This window comes from Falco naumanni, chromosome 1, assembly GCF_017639655.2.
Source record: "Falco naumanni isolate bFalNau1 chromosome 1, bFalNau1.pat, whole genome shotgun sequence".
Taxonomy (NCBI): domain Eukaryota; kingdom Metazoa; phylum Chordata; class Aves; order Falconiformes; family Falconidae; genus Falco; species Falco naumanni.
The window spans coordinates 77,639,550-77,663,611 of record NC_054054.1 but is presented as its reverse complement, the minus strand read 5'-3'; positions in this window follow the sequence as shown (position 1 = coordinate 77,663,611).

The window sequence follows — 24,062 nt, the reverse complement described above, 5'->3', positions numbered from 1 at the left end:
CGTCCCTTTCCTGTTCCCTTTCCTTACAACTACAGTGGATGTGCTTGCGGCAAAAGCATTTGCTAAAGCTGCAAGCTGGCAGATAATTTTGGAGACTATTTGAGGAGACCGCAGGGCTTTCACCCCATGGTCGCAGGAATATGTGACATGGCTGATCACAACCTAACAGGTTTGGTCAGCCAGCTCTTAGCAAGCTGTTTACCAGCTCCCACACACCATGAGCTGCTTGCAGACATTAAAAGGGGATGGGTTGTCAGTGGGTAATACAAAGCGCATGTATTTTTTGGAAATGCCAAATGAAAGCACTTGTTTTCCTTCAAAATGCATTCCTGCACTTGGTGCACCTTGTACTAAGTAAGATACACAGCTGCAGAGTCTTCCTCCTCTGTGTGAGCTGCAGAAAATGAGAAACCGTTATTATCCTTGTACTAGAGCCTCATTGCTTTTCTCGGTGAGGGCACAGCAGCCTCCCAGCTGTGCAGCACAAGGGCTCCTGCGCTCCCACCCCTGCACCAGCCCACGGAGCAGCACAGAGGGCACCAGGGCAAGCTCGCTCTCCCTGTGGATCTGTACCAAGAGGATGTGCTGCCCTCACATGCCAAGAAGCTCAGGGCACAGGTCTGCCCAGAAAGTGGTGCTCAGGATGGTCAGGCTGACTTTGAGAGTCACCAGTCCATCGGAAAAAAGTCCCTGTGCTTGCAGGAAACTCACAAAGAAAGAAGGAAAAGAAAGAAAATTGCTGAATAAAGTCTTCCACTCACATGGTTTTCCCAGCCCCAGCCATAGCCTTCCCTCACCCAGAATCTGTTGCTGTAACCAAAATGTCACCAACAAAGCCATGGGTAGAGCACCTGTGGGCAGAGCAGGGTTCAGCCTATGAAGAGGGGTGGGCAAGCACCCTGTGACCGTACATCCCTGCGTACATCCCTGCGGTGCAGACAGGGTCTGCTCCGAGGCCCCTGCAGTTCAAGACACTCTGACAGGGAAAAGGTCCTCAGATCCCCCCACCCCCAAGAACTCGTCTTACACTAACCAAGGAAAACACACGTAATTAAATTAAGGCACTTTGTTTTTCTATCAGTACAAATTATAAAGATAGCTGTGTGACAGTTTCTAGGCACAGATAGAACCTTCATATTTTTCCTGGATGTAGCACATTGTTTTCTCAGCCAGAAAGCTATGCTAGGGAGACTCCTGGGCACAAAGCAATGCTCCAGGTCACCTTTCTTGGTAACAAGAAGGGGTGGTATCTGCCCTTAAATTGTGTTTCTATCTAATTAAATTCAGCAAGAGTGCCTTCTTTAACCAAACATGGAAGTATTTGGAACGGGGAACGCTGATATCTGGTACAAAAGTTCACACCAGCTGTCAAGCCTTTCAAAGATGATAAAATATTCAATCAAGCCATAAGCTGGACCGTTACATATTGACAGCGTATTTCTTGCATCCAGAGTCTCCAGTTGTAACAGGGGATGTTTTCAGTGCACAGCCAGCTCACTTTGGCTGTATGCAACTTTACGAGTGCAGTTACATGTTGGTGTGATGTGATGCTGAAGTCAAGAGCAAGATGTATCTCTGCTGCCAGCTGCAGATGTCTGTGACATTTGTGAGGCATGGCTGTGGTGGTAGAGTTTGCTGGCAAGGGTCTCCGTAACTCCTGCTCTGATAGCTGGATTCTTCCCACACTTTTCCCAGTAACACTGAGCACTATCTTGTTCTGTCCCCTGTGGTCCCCAGTGGCTTTTTTTCTTTTTTTCTTTTTTCTTTTTTTTCCCAGGAGAAGATGTGGAAACGAACAACAAAAGCCAGGCAATAGCATCCTGACCAGTTCCAGACTGTACCTGCAGCTGCAGGAGCGGGAGGTCCATCACAGGGCAGCAGGTGGAGCAAGAAGGTGGACTGAGGACGATGCGCTGCAAGCACAGAACATGTCCAAGGGAAGAGGCACCAGTAGAAAAAGTGTGCAAAGGACTGATGGTCAAATCGGTTATCCTGAAGTTTCCTCTACAGGTCTGTGGTCCCCTAAAAGGAAGGAGAGTTTTATTTTCTCTAAGGTAAACAGCTCAGGATCTACATGCGGCATTTCCCCAAGCTTCCTACACTCTGTGGGACAACCGTTGTAGCCAGTTAGGTTCAGAGCAGCCAAGTTAGGGGCCAGAAATGGTAAAGAACAAGAAAAGGGTGTTTCAGCTTCCCAGTGCCTTGGAAGAAGGTGGTTGCTGCCAGCTGAGTTGTCCATCCTGTACCACAAGGAGAGGATCCTGGGGATGGTGAACCACCCTCTCCAGTGGCAGACGTGGAAAGGCTGCTAAAGCAGCTATGCAAAACCAGCATCTCTGAGCCCAGTGAAGCACCTGTGTGAAGCAGGAGGAGCAGCACCGCACTGGGGCTGGGGGGTAGCCCATGTTACCTCAAAGCCCTGGAAGGAATTTCTCCTTCAGCTGTGAGGTCAAGCCAACATGGGGCAGCTGGCTCTGGAGGCTGCCCCTCTCCAGGAGAAGGCAGATCTTCCTCCCAGGTATGCAGACAATGAGGTGACCCCTTGTCTTCAGAAAGAGAAAGGTCCATTTCACTGGAAGGCAAACACTTGGGCATCATCTGGTGCCTGCAGGCAGCTGCCAGCTGAAGTGCTGAGTGCCTGGACTGGCAGCAGGAACGGCCCTGAACAAAGGCAGAATTACTGCTGATGTAATTTATAAATTACCATCTTTGATGTTTAACAAAACTGAACACACTGTAAATTAAATTAATATTTGTTCATGGATTCATAAAATGCAATCATCGTCAATTAGAGATTTTAGCAATAACACACAGTGGGTGAAGAACAAACGGGATTTGGCTGTAGTTTTTAATTTAGGGGCAGACTGCCATGCCCTTTCATTTCATTTCACAATGAAATAGTGACTAACTTTATAATGATAATGCGCTTTTCTTAGCAGAAGGGGTCTTTGGAGTGGAGGCTTTGCAATCAGCCTGGCCTTGGTATTTACTGAAAATAGAATTATTTCATGTAGTCCTTGAAATGTTGGCAACTAGGAAATCATGCTTGATTTCTTTTGCTACGGAGAATGAGCTGGCCCAGTCATGATCTGGGCTGGTCAGGGTGAAAGTTATTGATTGCACTGGGACTGAGCCTCTGCCAGCTGTCCTGTCTACACGACCTTAAGAAAAGAAAAGGCAGCGAGTGTTATTTTGAGACAACCAGCTTTCCTATAAATTAAACCTGTATGATCCCAGTAAATGTATTTCACTTAATTTACAGCCTCCTACACTTGCCCATCAGAGCATCTTGTGATATTCTTTTGCTGTGGGAGCATGTTGCACAAAGTCTAATAATTTCTGCTGAGTTGAGAAACTAACAAAAATAACTCAGGTACACATTTTGTGTGAAATTTTGTCTTAATCTTATGGTCTGACCTGGGCATATTGCTCATAAAATTGTAGCCATTAAAAAACTAAGGTCAGGCTGAGAAAACTAAGGACTAGAGGTGGAAGAGAGGACGGTCACAGTATTCTTAGGCTACTTTGTCTTTTTGTCATTGACCCGCTGGAAGCCTCTGGGTTACTTTAGGAAAAAAGAACCTCCTAAAAGCAAAGTCCCAATGATCTCAGATCAAGCATACACTGAGTAAAGAGCAGAGCATTTGACTTTCCTCTCAGAGTTCGTCATCACACAGATGCAATCATCCATCTGTTTCCTTAACTAGCTTTTAGCTAGGAAAACAGGAGCAGTGAAGTGAATTTTGTCAAAGGCCACAGGAGGACTATGGAGCGTTGTATAACAAACAGTAAATATTTGCTTCGGTATTATAATATATGCTTTGGCTTACAAGAGCAAAAGAGAGTATCTGAGTAGTGACCAAGGCCCATGGTCTTGATGGGAAATACAGTTTTGCCTGTGAACTGGAGTGGTACTTTGGCCATGGGCCAGTGAAGGCCAAGGAGCAGTGCTAGGGGGTAAAAAACAAAACACCCTCTGATGCTTCAAACGAGTGTCTAGTACAGCCACCTGACTTACCAGGCACCCAGCAGTTTTCACAGCTGTGACCCTGAGCCCCCCTAGGACAGCATGCTGTCTGCTTAATCCATGAGTCCAGAGACGGGAGCTTGGGAATACACTTCAGATTTTCCAGGCTGGCTGGGCTGGACTCCTATTCAACCGACTCAGAGCCGCGGAAAAGGAGATACTTGAACCTCTGCAGACCTATTTATTCGCTTTCACTGGAAAAGCTTTTGAAAAATATAATCATTTTATGGCGTGCTGTAAGAAAATAATACAAATGAGACATTTGTTTTACTGTGAAAACAGATTGCATTAGGAAAGGAAAGGTAGATAAAGCTCTTTATGCTTCTTGTACTTTACTTATAGGCACATAGGGTGAGCCTTTGGCTTGAGACTATTTTTGCCTCCCTACGTATTCTCTCTAGTGCCTATATTAAGCCAGGGTTAGCCAACAGTTATTGTCCATAGGAGTGGGTGGGAACCTCTTGCGTTAAGACCTGTATCTAAAAGCCTTATAAAAATGTCATCTTGTATGCTCACCTAATATCTGGATCTTAAAAGGCTCCCATTTGTGGAACTTGAAATTCATTAAAAAGTCAATATATCCTCATTCATATCCTTAGTTGCTGAGGAAGAGATGTGTGAGGCACATTCTGAGTTTTGGAGGTTTTTTCCTTTTATTCTGTTAACTGGGATCATGATGAAACACATCACTCACATACCCCATCCATCACGTCATCATCAAAGTGTTCATTTGGTCTTCTCTAATTGGGATCAAACTTTTAATAATTAATTTGTATCTATGCAAAGATAAATTCTTACGCTATGCATTTGATTTTTCTCTGTGTTTCCAAAGAACTGAAAATACGATTCCTTTTTTTCTGTTTCTTGTAGATAATTTGATACAGGGCATTTTAGAACATTTCTTTTGTATTTACATTTTGGAAGGAGTACATCATATTGTTACATTGTTCACAGCCTTTCTATTGTCACTGCCAACTTCTTTTGGGGAAAATCAAAGGAAAGCTGAGACAAGATATATCAAACCACAGTCATTTGGCTGCCTAATATTTTATTGCTCCCTTCTTGCTTATTAGTTTCCAGTTCTCACTCTTGTAATTCAGTACTTCTAAATAAACCATTTTCTTGCTTGTTTAGTAAATAATTTTACAAGCAGAGCTGTTTGAGAACATGCATCACACTTCTCTTCATGTCATACAAGTTAAAACACTCTACCGAGCCATGCCGTGGTTTACTAATGTTTGGAAGATTTCGTTTTTATGATGGTGCAGTATAAAAAGAAAAATGAGCTGACTTTCACTGAGCTTTCTTAAAAACAAAGGATACTCATAAGGTAACTATTTGGGGATTCCAGGACTCTGATCCTTGAAGCCTCCTGCCTCTAGAGATACTAGAAATGAATGCCATTGCCCTCGCACATCTATTTCCTCCAAGTGGTCTTACCTATAATTATGTCTTTGCGTATTTACATGGAAACAATCAGATCTGAGGGAAAGAAATTGCTCATTCACCCATATATCCCACTCACAGTCTTGCAGCAGTCTGTTCTCAGGGCTTTCAGACGTTGGGTAAAGCCTTTAGGGAATTATTTGTGCCAACCTGACTTACTGCACAAGCATCAGCCCAAAAAAACCCAGTCGTTCATAAATCTTAAAGAGGGTCTCTGCTATGTCTTGGCTTATGTTGTTACACCATTAACATCCAGCACAGCATAGCTGGTTTCCGAAGGAACAGTTCATTTCTGTCTGTGCTCACTACAATGAATAGCCAAAGCCTACTTGAACTTATGCTAAAGATATAAGGTCTGGTATTTTAGGGGAATAGAAAAATCCCTACAGTGAGGGGGTACCTCTTCTGAAATTTACGGTGAAGCCATATGAGATGTGGTGAGCCAGCCTAGGAGCTCATGGCAGCCCAGATTTTGTTCTCTCTCACCATCTCCTTCGCACCCCTTTTCCGCATCATGCTCCTGTGGCAAAAAAGTTAGCTCAGGTTTTTCCCTGGGTTGGGGAGGTTTCTGCCTCTGCCTCCCCAGAGGCTTGCAAAAGGTCCAGACACACGACGTAATTCTGGGGCAACGACCCGGTGGAGAATCAAAAGGTCTCTGCCATCAGGCAAGTGCTAGTGCAGATGTGCTGAATCGTGATTCCCAAAGAGGCAAGAGGGCACCATCAGGCATCTCCAGTGCTTCTCAATGGCAGCTCAACACGGGATGCAAGCTGGCTTCAGGTGTTAAATAAATAAGACTAAATTGGACGCAATTCTGAATGTGGGCAGCACTCCATTTTTAATCAAGCCGTTCATGCAGTCTACATAAATAGTCCCCTAAGGACCTCATTAGGCAATATTCTATTTTTCAAGTTATTCCAATACTATCTTCTTTCAGTTATTTTCCCATAGAGACTGGATGATACTGTTTGTTTAGCGCAAGTAAATGTTTATTTTTATTTTTTGTGCTTTTTCTTGCTTCTATTTCATTATATGCCTTTATTTAACTACAGACTCATTCTAGTCAGACTCAATGAAGGTCTTTTTTAAAAAAAACTTTATCTTACACGATTGGCCTGTCATGATTTCATCTACTCTCTTAGGAACCATTTCTCCTGCATGCAGGGCAGTACTACAGCGCTTCTGCACACAGCAAAAAAGAGCCCACCCTTGCTAAAGGCCACCGGGGTCGATGGAGATTTCAGTATCCCTCAGATGGGAAAATGGTCCTGAATGGGAGGGTGAGCTCATGCTGCCCGATGAGGCCCCTCACAACCGACAGACATGTAATACCCACTTCCACAGCGAACCCCTGGGGGATTTTAATCTCCCTGAAGGTTTACGCCACATCTCACCAAAACACTTTGTATAGGCCTAATCCCATCTACATTCAGGAGAGCACTTCAGCACATGCTTAGCCCAAAGCATGTGCTCATGGCCATTAAAGTTAATGATGCTTAGGCAGGTTTCAAAGTTAACTGTGTGTTAAGGGCCTCTCTGCAGCGACGGTTTCCAATGGTTTGCCAGGAAGAAACTCCATAAAATATAGTTGGATTGAACTGCATAGTGTTTTCACTGTGGCAAATTTGTTTGCCATGAAAACATGAATGGGGAAGTGTAAACCTCTGTATTAAATACTGCTAGAAGAATGATTTATACACAGTATTAAAAAAAAATATTGTTGCTATAGAATAGATTAGTATAAGCTCTCTGGGGAGACACTACGCTTTCCTTGGGTTTTGCACAGTGCCTGGCATACTATAAATGCCAGAGTTAACAAATAGTTATTAATAATAACTGACCGAGCAGACGCCAGTTCTGTGTATCAACCACGTCAGACATAAATATCAGACAGAGAAATATAAACCTGCTCAAATTAACTCTTTGTGAGTTAATAATCTTTTTAAGATGAGACCAGCTCTATTTTGTAACATTTTCCACCCCTTACTCTGCCTCCCTTCAGTTTAAATCCTCTGTTACCAGCCCAGAAGAGCTGCCTGCCTGAGTCAAATCAGCCGGGACAGGAACAAGAGTACCAGCCACTCCTATTTCACTATAGGAATAATGCAAACCAAATCCAAGTGTCAGCAGAGCACAAACTGTTGACAATTCATGGCTCCACACCTTGCATCCAACTTCTTTTCACAGCGTAGTTCCTAGACCTTTTTTCAGGTCTTTTTTCAGGTCAGGGAATGTCTTGTTGCATGTTCACTGCTTTGCTGCCCAGCCAGGAGACATGCCAAAAACTCCACCCTTCCAGAAAGGGTGACATCTGAGCGGGGAGAGGGCATGTGTTCTCAGACTAATGCTGCCAAATTCCAGTGAAAAAGGCAAATTTTACTAAGTTACCAACTGCAGCAAAAGTGTTGCACCAGGTCTTGCAAGTGTGTGGCAAGGCTAGAGGTACCAAAACTTGACACACTGAAAATCCACCATTACGAGGTTTGGGATGGAAACATGAAGTGAAAGCAAGCTGACTTGCTATGAGGTGAAAACAACTTGTTTTCTAACTCTTTGGTTTTCTGTTGCCAACTCTCCCAATGCCTGAACCAGTCCAGTGCTTGGGAAATGCCCACGTGAGGCAGCAGGGCAGCACGTGGCCAGGAGAGCTTGAGCATGTTCTTCACTTGCTGCCTGCAGTGTCACCTCTGGCAAACTGTGCCACGGCCTCACACCTCTACTAAAAGGACAACAACAAGACTGAAGTGATTGCAAGGCAGAGAAAAAAAAATCCAGAATTTAAAAAAAGATGTGTCCCGTGCCTGCAGTCCCAACTGGGCTCTCTTTGTTCCCTTTCTGATTTTAGCACATCCAAAGCACATCGCGTGTTTTCAAGCTACTTTTTCCACAGCCACGAGGGCTACAAAATTGCTTTTTTTTAAAAAAAAAAAAAAAAAACCAAAAAAAAAAACCAACAAAAAACCAACCAAAACAAAAGCTAGGATTCCAACCTAATCAGAGCACTCTGGAGGCTGAGACAATAAAAATAACAAAGGAAGTTATGAGAGCCGCCAACGCAGCCAGCGTCACAGTTGTGCCCCCGCCACCTCTAGCTGCCTGAAGAGACAAGCACTGAGTTTGTCAGGCACTCGGCCTTCTCTAGAGCCCAGAAACACTCACATGTTTTGAGGAAAACAGGATTATTTTGACAAGAGCTGCCAGAAACTGAAAGGTTCATACACGCGAGGAAGACTGACTATTTACAACAAACCATCCCAGAAGTTCCCAGCCCAGTTCCTAAGGGCTGTCCAGGGCAAAGGCATAAAGAGGTTTTTTTGGAAGCCTCCATGTTCTCCAGCTGCCTCCAGGCAGCTGTCCTAAATTTATCAACCGGACCCTCCCAGCCGAAGCAAATGTCCCTGGTCAGAAGCCACGCACCCAGTGGTACCTTGGGGACTCACCACTAACGGTGCACACACCCCCACCCCTTCCCCCCCCCCCCCAGCTCATCCCACCGCCCCTAGCCCATCACTTTTCTCCTCAAAATGGCATATGGCCGCCCTGCCCGCGCTGCTGGCATTGCAAGAGGGAGAGGCTGCAGGAGAGCAAGCCCTGCCTGCCCGGGGGGTGGGGGTAAGCTGCAGGAAAGGGGCAGAGCTCCTCCACAAGTGGACTTGGCCCATCACACTTTGCCTTCTGCCATCTACACCGGCTTTAAAAGCCATTTCACAAATAAATGCATTAGGATGTGGAAAGTTGTCCTTAATAGAGTGTGTAAAGTGTTCTGGCACAGAAAAGGTGTGTGATAAAGTGCATTCCAAACCTCAGCCCTGAATTAAGTATTTAAGAACATCTTCCAATGGGGAAAAGGGGTGAAGAAAAAAATGAAAGAAGCAAAAAGGAAAAGAAACAAAGGAGTTGGCAAAGGCACAGATGAATCATGAAACTCTACGTGGAGCTGCCAAAGTTTCAAAAACACTCTTAAGTACAATTTACTAAACCAACCAAGTAAGAGGTGCCTGTAAATTATGGATGTATGCAGATGTTGGTGAACTCCAGAATTAACTCTAAGCCTATTAAAACTTTAAACACTCAATGTGCTTGACTGTCAACAAAGGTTTTAAATAGTGTTGCAGTTTGTGGAACACCTGAGATTCAACTTCCCCAACTGAACAACTTTAGGCCGAGGGCTCAAGGACTGCGGCCTGATATGCTTTAATGGGGTGCAAACCTGAAAAACGTGGAATGTACAAATGAATGACATCAGGGGAAGGCCCAGCAGAGCGGCTGAAACCATGACATGTCACAGATTTGAGATGGTGATCCTTCTATGAACATTTAAGGTGTTTCAGCCAAGGCATCTGCTGAGATGTTCACTGCACCATGAGGTACCTCAGTAGGGCACAGACTGGGGACTACCCCCCTTGCCTTGCTCTGCATATGGAAAAGTTTTAAACTTCCAGAAGAGAAAAACTGCGTTTCCCCTGATGGTGCACTTAGAGCCCCAACCTTGTGATGAAGCCACTTCTGCTCTAATGACAGCCCCAGTTTAACCTGAGATCTCCATTTAGGGACAGTCCCCGAAAAGGATGACATATTAGAATTATTAAACTTACAAACCAAAAGTTTTTGATGACGTAAAAATCATGCTTATGGCATCAACAAAATGGACTATCACCTATTTCACTAAGCAAAATTCTTAAATTTTTAGGGCAAAAATCAAGGACCATTCAGAAAGGAAGGAGGTGCGCAACAGACCTGATCTGTGGGTTTTGGTGGGCTCAATCGCAGGGGCTCGGTACTCATTTACACCAGTTGAGTCAGTGACCTCTGGTTGTCAGCAGCTCTACCAAGGCTGGCTCTGTCCTAAAGACATAAAAAAAGGAGAATTCATGTGGATACAGTACTGCCTTTTTTAACAAAGTCCACCCGTGCTCTTGGGAAAGGGTGAAGCAGGAATTCTCCTCCCTTGCTGATCTTAGCTTTCAAACTTTTTTTTTTTTCCATCTGAACTTATTAAAACCCTTTATGCACTTATAAATTTTTCTGTGGTACATATGTTTAAAGCCAAAATAATAAAATAACAAGAGTGTTTCTACCCAGAGATCCTTAAATATTGAATGCAAATTTCCTGATAAAAATCTCGAACAATCACAACATAGTCTAGTGTACTATAAATTATGCTAAATCAAATAAATCAGACTATATCATCCCTAGTGGCTCCTACACAGTCTTTAAATACATTACCCACTCCTCATCAGTCCATTCCACTCAATAACCAGCTCTGTCTTGGGTCCCCAGGCCCGCTTTAATTTGAACAATATATTAGCCTTTGCAGTATAAAGGAGAAAGAATCTTCAGGAAGAAGGTAGGCTGGCTTACAAATGAATCTCCTGTGGCAGCTCACTCGGATGTGTAGGATGGATGGCTATTCTGAGCAGTCTGCATCCCAAATGCAGCCAGGGCAATAAATCTTTCCCTGGCCAGCCGGCCGATGGCTGGAGCAGGAGTGGTCCCCCCCTCTGCCTCCCCCAGCCCTCAGCCCTCGCCTCATCCCTCCCAAATACAAAGGCTTGCAGCCTCTCCGGCTCCGTTTGGAGGGCATATTTCATGGAAGACCTGGGAAAAGCGAAACCAGAAGCTCAGCCTCAAGGGAGAGGGGTCTCCCCGCATCAGGTGGCCATGGCCATCCTTGCACAGGAAGTGGCCCTGGCTGGGCAGAGCCAGAACCTGCATCCATCATCCTCCCAAACGACCCCCAGGGCCACTCCAGGGCACGTGGTGGACAAGATGGACCTGAGCATCACCTTCCATAAGCTGCCTCTAGGAAGCTGGAAGAGGGCAACCAAAGGCAGCCAGCCAAAAACCTGCTCCTCCCCAAGGCACCTTAAAAGCAGGGGGACTAAGCTTCCCAGCCCCTTCCCAGGGCACAGGCTAGTGCACAACGTGCCTGAGATACCGGGTCACAAGCTCAAGGCTCATGGTGCTGAGCCAAGGCTTCGCTCGGTCTTCCCCTGAGAAAAGAGCAAACAGCCCCATGTCTAGCGTCGTAAAACATCTGGTAGGGCTATCAGGAGGGAGACTGCTGAGGATACAGTTTAACAGAGCTTCTGGGATTTTTTTTTTATTGCATTTATTTTTGCGAATCATAACAATAAAAAAAGGAAAAGCTGGAGTCCACTCAGTTGAGTTAATGCTTTCGGAATTTTATTAATCAACGTCTCAGCATTCATAAAAAAATGACACCTTTTAAAACCAGTGGAGAGGAACTTTTCCAAATATTTCCAATCAAAAGAAATTATTTTAAAACTCACATTACATGTATTTTTAAACCAACCCCTCAGAGAGATGGGTGTGAACTCTGAATTATCCCAATTAACTTTAGTGCCAGAGATCAAGGCCAAAAAATGCAAAGTCAGCTCTAAGCTTTCTGAGTAGGTTGCTGAGGGTGCTGCAATGCCAGTAAATCAGTGACCATGCACAGCTGAGGTTCTTCATGCCCTGTGCCTGGGTCTGTCCTGAAGCACTGCTAAAAATGCTCCAGCACAATAACATGGAGCGTGGCGCAAGGCGAAGAATAAAATGGTGCAACCTGTGACAGCACCGGTATTGACTAAATAAAATCTGCCCAGTGACGAGAAAATGGAAACCAAATTATTTTAATGCCAATAAAAACATGTTTACTGACCAAGCAAATGCATTCCTTTTGTCTGGGTGCATGGTTAGCATTCGCTTAAGGCAATTTTTTCAGTGCTGAATTAAGACACTGTATTTCATGCCCAGGGCAGGGCTAAATACCAGCATTTGCTCTGTGAGTCTGTGAGCAAGTGAGGGGGTAGCACATTAAAAGTGCAAGCACCCTGTGATTCCCTGTGGGTCTGGTCATCTCTAACTCCAAATGCCAGATAATACACCACGTATTGTTATTTACCCTGGAGGTGAAAAACTTAGAAAAATCTAAATTTGGAGCAGCAAAACTGAAGCCCAGGACATGAAGGAATTTCTTCCAGGGTGTGCAAACAGCCAGCAGATCCGGGAAGAAACCAGAGTCTTTAACCTTGTTACTTCAATTTAAGAAGCCGTTTCCCCCGTCTTCTTGCAAAGCTTATTTTCTTTTTCTTCAGTCCTTTCCCTGCTGTCTGACTGCTTTGCTTTTCCCCTAAGAGGTTCAGTCTCCTCCTCATCCCATGCTCCCTTCTCCTCCTGCAATATCTGCGTGGCCCTACTTCTCCAGCCAAGGGAACTCATGAGAGTTCAACCTGTCCTTCTGTGGGAAGGAGCAGCATCTCTGCCTCTCCTGCTGCCTGGAAGGGTAGTGCAAACAGGAAGGTAATAATAACGAAATGAATGTGAAGGAAAAGATTTGGTGGACCTGCCCCAAGCTCTGAGGCTTGCACCATGCAGCTCAGCCAGGCAGGTGAAAGGGCACCTCTGATCTCTTGGGTGGGAGGGCAGCACAAGTCCCATCATGATCAAGGGGACTTTTGGTGGACAAGACATAGTTACCGTTACTGGAACATGACCTGTCCAAAGAACCAAAGTAGGATGCAGAGCCGTGTCTTGCAGCAGTCCTCGGCAAGGTCCTGCCTCCCAGTGCCGCAGCAATCCCTGCAGGACAGCTGGCTCAGCGTGACTGCGCTCTTCTCGGCCACTTCCAGCAGGTCCTGCAGAAACCAGACGCCCATTCAGTGCACTGTCTCGATTCGTCTTGTGAAATCAAATGGTGAAAGAGAGGAGCTGACAGAGGGGAGTGGCTGTCATCATCCCCATGCGATACAGGAGCTTTTTTCCAACTGTGAATGAAAGAATAACATTCAGAAACTATTAAGGCTCTTCATTCAAACACATTCAAACAGATACTATGGAGCACTATTCATGGCACAAAGGCTTATTTAACCAGAAGACAGTGAGGGTCCAGGAACCAACGAACACAGGATTTGGAAGTTTTCAAGGGTGCTAAGTTAAATTCAGAATACTGTCCTATGAAGGCTAACTGTTGTGCTGTTCACAGAAGTCCACTGTGAGCAGAAACGTTCATGTGAGCCAATGTTCCTGTGCAATGCTCAAGCTTTAGCATCGCACAAAGACCAGCCCAAGAGTCACTCATCTACCTAGAGCAAAAGGCAAGGTTTTACCACAAGACCCAGTTCTTCAAAACAAGTTTTACTGCGACAGGCAAAACTTGGTGCGGTACTGTCTGCAACAGCAGACAAGTAGCCCATGATCCTCAAAGGGCCAGATTTCTGTCAATCGTGTTTGAGCCAGTTCCCAAGCCCACTTTGCTTGAGAACTTCCAGTTGGAGTGAGTAGGAACCTACTTGCTTGGCAGCTGGTGCTGTTCAAATAAGTGTCTGGGAGTAAGGAGTTCAATAATTCAAAAAGTTGTTGGATCTTAACCAAATCCTGTTGACTCCTCTCTCAAATTATTCAGCAGACTGCAATATTTACAGTACATTGTTTTAAGGAAATTATGCAAACTATATGTCTTTGTCAGATAAATTATTCACAGTGAGTAATATGACCCTGTTGTTGTTCACAAATACAGCTCCCAACCCAGTTATTTCTCCTGCTGTCTAACTACTGCTTCGGTTAGCTCGGGGGTTTGAGAAGCTCTAGGTTTCAGCAAAAATAATGCTGCCATTTCAGTCGGCTTAGCTCTGCAGTACCACAACTCCTTTGCCAGTGAGTCTCAGCGCTTTACAAAGAGGATTAGGATTGTTACCTTCATTTCATGGGTAAAGGCAGCAGAGCCATGGGAAAGACAGTCTCCTACCCAAAGATTAACAGGGGCCAGTGATGGAGCCAGGAGCATAATCCTTGTCAAAGATGCTCAGTCCTGCACTGAAATCCATTCTTTTCATTTTAAGATATGGCTGGCAGCTCTGACCCTTTGGCAAATGCCCATTTAGTTTTCAAGCTGCTATTATATACCAATAAACCAATAAACTAATTGGTTTGGGACTGAAGCCCCACAGGAGGACACCTGGGGATACCAGCATCCACAGAGGCTGAAGTTCATGATGCTTTGGCCAGCCCAGAGAGCCCCAGATCCCATTTGAAGGTATTCAGGTCAGAGAGGCACACAAAGCCTGAATCCAGGAGGAACTGTACATGGAGATACCTTTGCCGTGACACATAACAGAAACCAAGCAGACAGCTGGCATTTGGAAAAAGAGGCCAGATCCATCATAAGATTTCCTTGGAGTGTTCGAACTCTAGACTAGACTAGTGCCAGAAAGAGTAACATTACCATTACAAGCAAACCACAGGAAATAGGGTGTTAATGGCTAAGACACGGGTCTTACCAAATCAGCAACGGAGAAGCAAGGAAGCAGAGAGAGAGCAGAAGAAGCTGTGAGTGCACAGTCTTTGCAGAGGGGGAGAAAGGCAGCCAGACCTTTAAAAGCTTCATTTATGTACATTATTGAAAGAATGTAACACGGAAAAATGGAATTTTCCCCTCCAAGGGGAGAAGTCTTTGGGGAGGTGGTTGATGCCAAACGTTTTTACTGTGCTTGATACAAGGTTTTGGCAGGTACCACTATACAAATGGAGCACACATTTGTGCTCATTTAACAAAGGAGAAGACACCTCTTCTCTGTGGGGGTTGGAAGTCCAATGGCTTTGATGATTTGAGTGAATGCATTATGGTTTTGATGGTGTAAAGTGCGGAAAAGTTTACATAAACAAAGTTTTAATCAGAAGAAAAACACCAGGGATAGAGGCTCTGCACAAGACTGAAAAAACACAGAGTACTGGCCTAAAGCTGAAAAATTAAGAATACTTAAAAATACAACACTATGTGTGTAACAGAAATAACATTCCTAGGAGAAAAATGAACACAGCAAAATAACCAGAGAAGTACTAGGAGTAAGACCATCACACCCTAGGTAAACCAGCAGAGATGGGTACAAAAAGGACAAGCACCCCTCAAAATACTGAACGAGAAAAGAAAATTTATGCTTAATCCAGCTACTTAACCTGAGAGCCTGAAAGTGTGTCTGTGCAGACAGGACCATAAGATGTCAGCTGCATTAAAAGGTCTGAGGCAGTCAATCAGAGCACTGTACTGGAGAAGTTCAGCCCTAAGCTGCTAAGACAGTAAGTAAAAAAACAGAGAAGCCCTTGGACTCTTCCATGAGGGGTATCGGTGAGGTCCTCCTAAAACCATGAGTTTATGTCTCACGAATGCTAATTGAAAAAATGAAAACAGAGAACAAGTTTTTGACTACGGTATTTGGGTGTCAAACGTTTTACGTCTTCACCTGCTGGAGGCTTGTAATAGCTGGAAAGGATATCACAGCACCTACTGCCACTGCTGAAAGGAACATGACAAACCTGCCCTGGCAACAGCCGAGAACATTTTGTTATTAAGGAGAATATTTCTGTATCAAATAAAAACCTAGATGAGAGATCACAGCCAGAAACATGGCCTCTAGAGCAATAGTCTGACAAGCAACAGGGCAAAGACCAGAGTGGTGCAGTGGCCTCCAGTGAAGGGAATAGCTGCCTCCTCCTGCATGGGTGACAGGACAGGCCAAGGCGAGGGACCCCCATGTTTCAAGGACAATTGCCCTTTCCTCCCCAGTAAGGCAGGGAGGGGAGATCAGCCAGGCATCTCTGGGATGCTCTTCCGTTACAGATTTTCACAGGGACACAGGACGTGCCCTGCTTTTCCACCTCAAGCCCCAGCCCCGGGAACTGACCCACCCCAAGGTCTGCACCTGCAGAGCCCACCTCCTGGCACAGAGCACGCGGGGCCCAGTGCCTCCTCATACAGCTCAGCAACCCTCGTTCCTGCAGAGAGGGTCAGCAGGAGACAGCATCACTAAACCCCCCACCAAGGGGCTGCCCTGCCCTCTACCTGTACGAAACCGGGCACTGAATGCATGACCACACGCTGCACGGCTTTCATCAGATCGCAGTGAAGTCCCAGCCCTACGGCTGCAGGTCCCCCTTACACCAGTGTAACAGGTCAGTGAGAGAAGCTCTGGATGTAGCAAAGCACCTGTGGGTGAAGGAGGGAGAGAAGCAGCCAGATCTGTAGTTAGTACTTTAAAATTCTAAAATAACAAGAGGGGCATACGGGCTGTCAGCTGCAGCCTTTTTTATTATTATTTTTTATTTTTTAAAAGAAATGAGAAATCAGGTTTGCCTGTGCTATTAGAAAGCGAGCTCAGGGATATCAGGGACTTGCTGGTACACGGATACTTGAGGAGAAGCCAAATATAGAACACAATGGGGCATCCCAAAAGCTGCTGCCGTGTACTGGAAGTGATGACGCAGGTAACCATTCATATAGGAAGCGAGAGGTGGTTCTACAGGTGTGTGCAATAACCATCCCAAGCACTTTATCCAGACCTTAGGGAGGAGGAAGGTGAGGAGTGTCTGTGGCTTTTTTGACCAGAAAGGATCCAGGGCAGCCTGAGCTTCGCGCAGCACTAAGTGGTTTTGCTTCCGCCCAGTGCTCACGGGGCCGCTCTCTGAAGACAGGATTAGCCAGAACCTCAGATGGAAAATGGATGGTTGTGCTTACTTTGATTAACAAGCAAATTATAAGCTTTTCATATCCTTTCTGATCTCAATGCTGTTTGCTAAATGCCATTAGTACAATGAAGCTTAGCTGGGAAAGGACAAGGTAGGGAACTGTGCATTTACAAGTCTCCAGCATGACCTGGTTGGACTAACCACTGTGTTACACAATAGCGGGCATTTAAAAGCCAGGCACTAAAAGAAATCTGCTCTCTCGAACTTCATGGCCTCAAGGGCTTTTTGGCCAAACACAGAAATGCCAACTGAATTACAGGGAAAGGAAACTTTTGTTATTGTGCAGTCCGTGCACATACTTCTGGGGTCTACTCGCTTCTCTGTTCTCCCTAAAGGGAAGGCTGCAGTACAGTCAGAAGAGAGGTGCCCTTTCAGAAAAGATGATGTCCGCAGACAGCACAGCTGTTTCTTCATGCAGATATCCCACCAAACACGCAGATCTCTAAACGTTAACGGAACATTAAATATCACCAGATCCGTCCTGATTCAGTCAGAGGAATTCTCCAGCTCCTTTACGGCAGGCGGTCACTGAAAGTCTATTTTGTTACTTGCAGCTACAAAAAATACTCCCACTAACTTAAGTCTTCTTCGACAGGACAGTTGATGTTTCCATCACTGAAATTACAGTTGAGGTTTCAACATCGTTGAGGTTTCTGTCACTGAAAGACGTGTCCCTGAATTTGCAGTTTCCTACAGACATTTGTAGAGCCGAAAGGCTCACTGTCTCTGTCGCACAAGAGGTGGGGGATAAAGGTCTGTTTCCCACAGATGCCACCACTCTTGCAGTACACACGTGGGAACGAAGCAGCTCCTTCAGTCACAACTGTCTGGTTTTTAATACATAACAACCAAAGCATGAGAGAAAAAGTCGTCCTGGAGGGTCATGCTGGTTTCACATGGGTGATCTGAAACCATAGATAAGCTGTCTTGGTCAAAATAGTAAAAATGTCTACTTCCCGTTTGCAGTTGCTTAAAGTGAAATTTGTAGCATGGGAGTTAAATGCACCCGAAGCTGTAGCAGACAGGGGTGCTGTGCTGAGAAAGGGGCTGTGTGTTCCCATCCCTGTGGAGTCATGAGCAGGCACAGATGTTAAGCCTTCCCTTTCCCTTCCTCTCAACATCCCTTCTTCCCCAGTCAGCCCCTCCTTGAGAAAGCAAGAAGATAATTTGCAGAAAGAAAGACGTATTTTCCTCCCTTTGTTTGGTTATAATAGCGTATTTCTCTTTTATCCTTTGAAATACAGATTTGTTCCACAGAGTCCGTGGAGACTTAGAACCAGAAAATACCACCCCCCGATGACAGCTGACGGTCTGTGTTTTGTGCGTGCCCATCTCAAGCCTACATTGACGCTTCATGTGAGGCAAAAGCAGCAAGACCGGTCTCTGCAAGTGGATAGCAGCTTTGTTCCTGTAAGAGATGCCATTTAAAGCAATGTTAAAGACAACTTTCTGGTAGCTAGTTTGTGTGTGTATAAAAAAATATAACAAACCAAATAAAATTCCTGGTGTCCAGCACAAAGTTACTGGATCTCAGACTTGCTGGCATTTGCTTTTGGACTGAAGAGGGAAATATCTCTGTAAAGTTTCCATTGATCTATAAAGCAGAAACATCTGCTGGAAGTGTTGTCCCAGGCTGTCTCCAACTGCAGTCAGCAGGAGGCGAGCCTGCGGTTAATAAGCTTTCTCTCTCTCTTCCACAGTAGATGTCATTGCAACCAGTACGAAGCACAATAAGAAAGTTTGCAGGATACGGGCTAACTCAGCCAGAAAATACAAAACACAAACATGGAAAAAAAGCATCACTGAGAAGACTGTCAGCGTCTTTCAGATTAGTGATGTACTCCTGCCAAAGCGAAACCAGAACCACCGGACCAGCTACCCCGAACCAGCCTGGGACTTGCCTCTGTTAAAAATGCCATAAGGACCATTTTAAAACTCTCTTCTGCAATCCTATATAACAGCGCTTGCAAAGCTGGGATTTAATCGGTAAAAGGCTGTCCTCTCTGGCAGGATTTTCGGAGAGTTTAATTCAATTTGCAGTGTAGTTTATGCCATATACCCACACTGAGATTTTTAATTTCCTCAGTGATGCTAATCGGTACACACTTCCAGTGTGGCCAACAGCATCCCATAGGTACCAGGGGAGTGGAAATTCCCCAGCACAGAGCTGAGCCTTAGATTTGCCGCTGGAAGCAACAGTAAAGCAGTCGAGCAAACTTTATGCTCCCTTGGGCAAAGATTGTGTTGTCTCAGGCTGCTTTCCACGGTTGTTTCCACCTACAGGAACATTTGGAGGGAAGCCTCCAGCATTTCGCCTAGACATGGTGTGGCCAATGCCGCTTGCCCACCGCAGCCATCAGCTCGGTGACACAGGGCTCTGGTGGGTCCTCCACCTCCCCCAGCACCCACACCTGGCACCAGTGAGCACCTACCGCTTCGCTTCCTCTGCCTTTGGGAAAACAGAGGGGGCACAGCGAGGGTCAGTTATCCACACCTGCAGCAGTCAGCAGCCCCACACCGGCTGGTGAAAAAGGATTTTTTCTGCACTGGCAGGACCTGCTGGTACAGCCCTCTGGCTGGAGCATCCTCCTGGCCTGAGGTGGGTGCTCAGCGCTCCAGGAGGGCCTGGTTTGCACAAGGTCTGCCCATGGCATGGCCAGTGCTGCTGCCCCCAGGGGCTGCCACCCCCAGCACCCCGCTGCCTCCAGGTCCTTAACAGCCTCTGGGTAAGTGTCCAGCCAGCGTCACCGCTACAGACACGGCCAGCGCTTCTGTGAGGCCAGCACATCATCTCCCTTCTCTGGGGGAACCAAAAGTTAGCTGGTACACAGAACAGCCTTTTTAATAGCAGGAACAAGACTCTTCTTATTATGCCGTGCTGGTTATAGCATGTCACTCTGTCATCACCCTATCATTGCTCTGCTGCGCACACCACTTACTCTAACTTTAATGGCATTACACTTACCAAGGTTATAATTACACATTACAGTGCGGCTTTCTTACACCGAAAAAGGACTAAACGTACAATTACACAGCTCATAAATAGAAGGATGCCGTACTACTGCATAAGCACACATGCCCACATAAAACCTTTAATTTCGGTTGCAAATAGATTATAGAGATTTCACAAGGATGTTGTTCTGACTGTGGCAATTGGTAGCACCACCTCTTGGTGACAACCTCCAGCTGCACGGGACTTTTCCCAGCAGTGCCTCTCCTCCCAGGGGTGAGGACAAGGATTCCTGCAAAGCCAGCCATTAACTAGAAAAGCATCATGAAAAAAAAAAAAAAAAAAAAAAAAAGGATTTGCTGGTCGTTACCGTTATTTTTGTTGTTTCAAATATTTAAAGCTATTATCTGAATTGGCGTGTACCTCTTTACATGAGGTTAGGATTTAGAAACACTTACTGACCCCCTAACAAAGACGTAGTCGAGTGAAAAAACATGTGTGCCAAATTCAGTGACCCCTCAAAACTTTAACGTTAGAGCTAAAGAGAAAAACATATGGCAAACACAAATGCCTAGACAACTATCGATACTAAGATTAACTGTCACTGTGACAAAATGGGACCTAAGCGCTTTCTTTCGAAAGTACCCCTCATCTGAGTCAGAAATACCAATCAGAGGGCGAACCAACCTCACCCCCAGCCCCCAGCGGGTTTCTGAGAGTAACACGCTGCATGTCATGGATGTGAAAAGCCACAACGCAACTAGACTCTACCAAGAGGATCTCCCACACATTCAAACATTGTTAACACTCAGTAGTTTGGCTGAAATAAAAGCATATTGGATGGTAACGCTCTTTCTTAGCCACTCCTTGTCTCACAGCATTCAGTTGGGGCCATCCACGTCTGAGGATTCATGATCACACACAACTTTTTTCCTCAAACTACCTTGCTAAGAAAACCCCATACATCCCACCATATGTGTTCAACAGTGTCCTTGCTGTTGTGGGGCCACCACCAGCACCAGCTGGGAAGATCTTGGTGACCAGCTGTCCTGGGGTCATGGAGGATGAGCTGGTGCAAGGGGAGGGGACAAAGCCTGCCAGGATGGGGGCAAAGGGTCTCAGAGGCCCCCAGAGTCCCCATCCTGGAGGACAGCACCAAGATTTCCAGCAAAGGGAAGCCATTCCCCTTAGGTCTTTCCATGAAAAGCCCCAGGACAGGACAGGCAGCTGTATCTGGGCAACAACCTCGAATGACAACTCCAGTCATCCTGTGGCTACATCTCTAACATCCACATGTTCACAGGACTCAGGCAGATGGTTGTATTTAATTGTTTATGAAGTGACCACTTTGGCCAGATGTTGAGCTATCTGTCCACAGGCACAGATTCAGTCCATAGCAGAAGAGTGATATGACATCTTCAGTCTCATTTTTTTTGGGAAAAAAATCAAACAGAAAAGAAAGGACACAAGGATGGAAGGAAAGAGAAAGAAAGAAAAGGAAGGGGGGACACACATGGGCGGATGCAGGGAGAAGATTATTCATTCCTCTCTGTTCATTTAATTTTCTATTTTGATTGTGAAGAACAGGCAAATAGAAATGAATGATTGATGCTTTTGAAAACGTATACAACATGAAAAGTATGCACTTCTCTTGAAGTAGCTTTTAAATTACTTACAGCACAATGCACTCAGAGTTGGTTATTATGGTGTAGAGTCCTGTGATCTACAAGGGGCATGAGTATCAAGAACGGCAAGTGGCCACTACAGCCTTTTCCTTCCTTCTTTTCCTAACATTTGAAAAAAAAAGAAGAAGAAGAAAAGGGAAAGATCTCAGTGTCTCTTAGCTAAGAATTCCTAGCTCTCCCTGTGTTTTCTAGTATCATATTCTTACGCGTATTACTCCAGGAGGGAAATTCCCACATCTTACATTTTCTACTTGGCTACAGTTATTTAATCTTTCTCCTTCTTGGTCCTAGCAACAAAAGCATCTCAGTTTGTAGGCTCACACAGGCAGAATTAACAAGAATATACATGTATATACTGGGCCATGTAAACCCCGACCATGGATATGGATAGGAGCATACACAGGCATAGATATGGTCAACTTCTACCTCTTATTCATTGAGAAGTCCAACTGGAAGGACTTAACAGAGGGATATGAAGAAAGCTTTCAAGATGTGGGTCTGGAACCTGGAGGCAGAAGAAAACTTCAGTTCTAAGATTCAAACGAGTTTGTGATGCCTTTTGTATAATAGCAGCAGCTTAAGTCAACATTTTAAGGAATGCTTTTCAATTTTAAGTGCTTTAAAATGAGACAGAGGCCTGATCTTTTTAAAGGGACATAATGATTTCTCCAAACCAGACCCCTTGCTCTGGTCAAGTAAAATGCAGGACAATCAATATCGACCCTCACACACACACACATCCCATTGTGGCTATGATCACTCTTGGGTTTTGGCAATGCTGCCAGCTGCCAAGCCTCAGCTGAAAACGCGCACACTCACAACTTACCCACCTGGCTGCACAGGGCAAATCAACAGGAGGAAAGGGAAGAAATTTTACAGTAATTTTTTGCAACATGAATTAATTCTTTGCCTGGGAAAACAATGGGGAAATGCACATGCATCTGAGGGTCTCTTGCCCTGGCTAGCTATTAGCTGACAACAATTAAAACTCATTGTGAGCCCTCACATCTCCATTTTCTGCTATGATGGGACAGATTTCTAGCAGAAGGAGGACATCTCCAGGGGGATACAGGAAAGCTTATTCAGCAGAGGCCTTGAGACCACACTGGTGGTGTCCAGTCCAGCAGGAATGGAGGAAAATAGGATGGGCAATAAAAGCTGAGTAAGGTCCTCTCACTTTTGGAGATTGGAGCAGGATAATAAATAGCTAGAAAGCAGTCTCCTGGGTCTGAAGGCAAAGGAGAAACAAGAAGAAAGTCTCTGAGGGGAGGCACAGGACAGCATTCGGAAATGAGAAGTGGGAAACCACTGGTTAAAACCAAATAACGAGTAACTAGGTCACTTGCACTCATGGATGAACATACACGCCAGTAAGACCTGTAGTAGTTTGCAATGTTACAGGACCCTCGGGGCGCTGGTTTGTTCCCAGGAGTTCAAAAATTAACTGTTCATTCAGTGAGATACGCCGATGGCATCGCTATATCGGTCAAAAGAAACCCCCACAAAACCACTGGGGGAAGAGGACCACCGCGCTCATCTCCCCACTACCCAACGTGCTACAGCTCCTCGCGGTGTCTGGAGAATCACAACGCGTTCAGTTCAGAGCTTCCCAAGCAAAGAGCAGGAGCAGACAGCCCAGGCTCTGTCCGTGCTACAGAAGAAATAGCCAAACCCACTGCACAGTGTTTACTGGCGGTTCTAAGGCCTTAACAAAAACGGACGAGTCAGCATATCTTTTGACCTAAATCAATGAAACAAAGTGCTTGAGAGAAGCGCTGTCCTATCCGCCACAGTGGACAACATCTTTCCAAGATGAATGCCCAAGTTTTTTCCCCTTTTAGATGCCGCAAATGGTTTTTGGCAGATGCTTCTACACCCAGATGGCGCCAAGTTAACTACTTTTATTATGCCTTTTGGATGGTAATCTTTCCGCAGACTTCCTTTTGGCATCACTACTACACCCAATATATTCCAAAGGAAATGACAAGGCTACTGCAGCACCTGGAAAGGGATAGTTGCTTGTACAGACAAAGTCCTGGGATATTGCCATTAAGAAGAGAAACATGATAAAAGCCAGTCTAGATTTTCAGAGACATTTGGTATTCAGGTCTAAAAATGCAATAAACATTGGGCTACGTCAAACCCGGCTGAACTATTGAGACAACACGCATGAAAACTAGGCATAAGGGCAGACTGAGAAAAGGTAAATTGGCCTAAGAATGCAATAAATTAATGCAAACTCCTGAATCCATGTCAAAGTGAAATGAACGCTTGGTTATGAATGGCAACAATATATCCTTGGAATGAACTCCTGGAAAATGAAAGCACCTGATACTTGAACATAATACGAGAGAATGTTTTCAGCGGAGCGGAAGCCCTACCTGAAGCACACCAGCGTTCCCTTCCTGTAACCACTTGCAGCCGCCTG